A 4,090-nucleotide genomic window follows, 5' to 3' on the forward strand; every position below is an offset into this window, starting at 1 on the left:
GTATTTTAAAAATAAATTGATCTATTGTACCATGAAAAAAGTGTTGAAAACCCATGCAAACCAACGGTTAGGATTAACATTCTTGTGCTTAAAACTCATGCCACGTAATAAAAGCATGAACCCCTTCCCCATTAACAAAAGGCTAGTACTACAAACATTATTTGTTTGCCCCAACCCTTAGTGGGGCATATTTTAATGACAAATGCTACGTATTAATCACCCATAAAACTTGTCATTATATTTGTCAAGCATTGGTGCTATCAGATTAATTAAAGGATAACTGTGATGAGAAATTGAGAATGACACAGTGAATTTCTAATTTTGTCTTATTATGTATACACTCCAACAAAGTAATATCATTAATTAAGTGATACTCCATATTATATTAATGGATGGGATTATGGATATATCATAAGTATATTTCCTTTATTTGTAAATCCTATATTTGTATGCTTTTCATTCATGCCCTTAATATATCATGAATGGTTTAATTTACAATACGGAGTACTATCTTATTAAATCTTTATATATATATATAAAGAAAGTAAAACAATTAAACTAATTACATCAAATGTTTAAACCTACGTTCTAAAATTACATGGAATGGCTTAATTTTATTTTAAATAAGGGCTAACGGTTTAATCGTTTTGTTGTTAGCAAGACATTGACCATTTTGCACAACAATATGAACATATTTAGCCAAAAAAATCCCAAAATATCACCTAACCAAGACTCATCGATTGAAAAAGTGGAATTACAAAAAATCTTAAACTATGATGCTTTAACGACTTTAACACATAAAATTTCCCCCTGAAATCGACAATATCATTCCCGAAACACCTTAAACTAATTAATCTCCAAAAATTTAGCCCACCTTTACTTAATTACTAATTAATTAACTCAATATAAGACAATTATCTCTGACAATATAATCTCCACTTAACACTCCATTTCATATTCCACTTCACTTCACTCCCCCCCACTCACTCTCTCTCTCCCCTCCAATGGCGAAACTGAATAACCTCCTCCCACCATTCCTTCTTCTCCTCCTTACTCTCACCTCTGCTCAACCCGACCTGGAAACCCGAAAAACTTACATTATTCGGGTCGACAGAATCGCTAAACCCACCGTCTTCACCTCCCAGTACCACTGGTACACTTCTGAATTCACTTCCTCGGAATCTGAAATTCTCCATACATACGACACCGTTTTCCACGGCTTCTCCGCCGTGTTAACCGCTTCACAAGCTGAAACCCTCAACAACCACCCTTCAATCCTCGCTGTCCTCGAAGACCGCCGCCGGGAACTCCACACAACGCGGTCCCCACAATTCCTCGGACTAAGAATCCAACGTGGACTATGGTCGGAATCCGATTACGGCTCTGACGTCATCATCGGAGTCCTCGACACCGGGATATGGCCGGAGAGACCTTCCTTCTCCGACCAGAACCTCGGCCCTATTCCCAAACGATGGAAAGGAACCTGCGAAGTTGGTGAGAAATTCGGCAAAAATAACTGTAACCGTAAGATCATCGGTGCACGATACTTCTCCAAAGGACACTCCGCCTTCCCCGGGATTAGCGTCGGGAACACTTCGTCGGCGGTGGAGTTCAAGTCTCCGAGAGACGCCGACGGTCATGGGACCCACACAGCATCAACAGCAGCAGGAAGGTACTCGTTTAACGCGAGCATGAACGGTTACGCTTCTGGGGTTGCTAAAGGTGTTGCTCCTAAAGCAAGGTTAGCAGTTTACAAGGTTTGTTGGAAAAATTCTGGTTGTTTTGATTCTGATATTCTGGCTGCTTTTGATGCTGCTGTTAATGATGGTGTTGATGTTATCTCTATTTCTATCGGAGGAGGAGATGGTATTTCTTCTCCGTATTATCTCGACCCGATTGCAATCGGGTCATACGGTGCCGTTTCAAGAGGGGTGTTTGTGTCTTCCTCTGCTGGGAATGACGGGCCGAATACTATGTCGGTGACGAATTTAGCACCGTGGATAACCACCGTTGGTGCGGGGACAATTGATCGGAATTTTCCGGCGGAGATTGTTTTAGGAAACGGGAAAAGAATCTCCGGCGTATCTCTTTACTCAGGTTTACCTTTAAAAAAAGGGTTATACCCGATTGTTTACCCGGGTAAAACGGGTACTCTCTCGGTTTCTTTGTGTATGGAGAATTCTCTAAATCCAAAAGAGGTGAAGGGTAAAATTGTAATTTGTGATAGAGGGAGTAACCCCAGAGTTGCGAAAGGGGTGGTTGTTCAGAAAGCTGGTGGTGTTGGTATGATTCTCGCTAACGGAGCATCTAACGGTGAGGGATTAGTAGGTGACGCGCATTTAATCCCAGCCGTTGGTGTTGGATCCGACGAAGGAGATTTAATCAAAGCTTACGCTGCAACACGATCACCAAAAGCAACAATCAACTTCAAAGGAACCGTCGTCGGAATTAAACCGGCGCCGGTGGTGGCGTCATTTTCCGGCAGAGGTCCAAACGGGTTAAACCCGGAGATATTAAAACCCGATTTGATTGCTCCCGGGGTTAACATTCTCGCGGGCTGGACCGATGCCGTGGGTCCCACCGGGTTAGACGTGGATACCCGGAGAACGGAGTTCAATATTTTGTCCGGCACTTCAATGGCGTGTCCCCATGTAAGTGGGGCTGCGGCATTGTTGAAATCGGCGCACCCTGATTGGTCGCCGGCGATGATAAAATCTGCAATCATGACAACAGCTAGTCTTACTAACAATCAGCTGAAGCTAATGACTGATGAGGCAATCCCTGGGAAAGCGTCTAATGCTTATGATTATGGGTCCGGGCATTTGAATTTGGAGCAAGCTTTGGATCCGGGTCTTGTTTATGATATTACTAATGATGATTATGTTAATTTCTTGTGTGCAATTGGGTACGGGCCGAAGACGATTCAAGTGATTACTAGGAATCCTGCTAATTGTAATATGAAGAGGAAAGCGTCACCGGAGAATTTGAATTATCCGTCGATTGCGGTGTTGTTTCCGGGGTCCGGGGTTACGAGCAAGACGTTTGTAAGGACGGTGACTAATGTAGGGGATGATGTGAACGCGGTTTATAAGATGAAAGTGGAGGTTCCGGCGAAGGGGGTGGCAGTTTCGGTGAAGCCAGATACATTGGTGTTTAATGACAAGGTGAAGAGGATTACTTTTATCGTGAAGGTTACGGTGGATAGTAAGAATTTGAATTTGGGAGATACGGGTGCGGGTTTCGGTTGGATATCTTGGGTGGATGGAAAGCATGTGGTTCGGAGCCCCATTGTAGTGACCCAAGTAAACCCATTGTAATCCTGTGGAGGTGGAAATTGATGTATAATAGGGAAAGAATGAATGGTATGGTATGTTTGGTTCACTTTGATGCCAATGATCAAAAGATGGGTTTAGCATTAGTAACTTTTGATGGATTTTTTTAAAAAAATTAAATGAGTTGATTTGCTTTTGCTTTTGGGAATGGGTTCTGTCTTGATGATGATGATGTTGTAATTATAAAAAGGCAATGTTGTTTGTATAAAGACAGAAAAAAGAGAAAGTAGAAGTGATGAGTAGTATTGTAGTACTGTCCAGTATAAAAGTATAAACAGATGTTGCAAAATTGAAGTCATCTTTTACATGACATTATTGATACTGCTGTGTCTTCTTGGCAATGTGGCTATTACTATATTTCACATGAATGTTGTTAGTGTCCTCTTTCTGTTAACCAACTTAAGTATCTGTAGATACTTGTATGTGAGAGTGGAGACTCGTATCGTTATGCATTTTAGACTTCATTTTGCCAAATTAATTTCCCACTTGAATGGCCCATTCAACCATTGATACTTGATAGCATCCAATTTGATTAGGAGTGAATTTAGGGTCTGTTCACTTTAACTTAATTTCAGTACAGTTCAGTTCAGTTATGTTCAGCTCAGCTTTTAATTTCCTTCTCTCATAAAATATTCAGTTCAGTGTAGCTTCAATCACAGTTCAATTCAGCTCCAATCAATTCAGTTCAGCTCAGTTTAGTAAATGTGAACAGACCCTTAGAAAAGCAACACTTATGTCCTATATGAGGGGTATGAAAA

At 41.2% G+C, this 4,090-nt stretch overlaps 1 pseudogene; it reads left to right on the plus strand.

The window, feature by feature from the left end:
- Positions 1-963: 963 nt before the first annotated feature.
- On the plus strand, positions 964-3,651 carry LOC145619292 (subtilisin-like protease SBT1.6 pseudogene; annotated as a pseudogene).
- The last annotated feature ends 439 nt before the right edge of the window (positions 3,652-4,090 follow it).

The sequence above is a fragment of the Chenopodium album genome, chromosome 27, assembly GCF_948465745.1.
Source record: "Chenopodium album chromosome 27, dcCheAlbu1.1, whole genome shotgun sequence".
NCBI lineage: Eukaryota > Viridiplantae > Streptophyta > Magnoliopsida > Caryophyllales > Amaranthaceae > Chenopodium > Chenopodium album.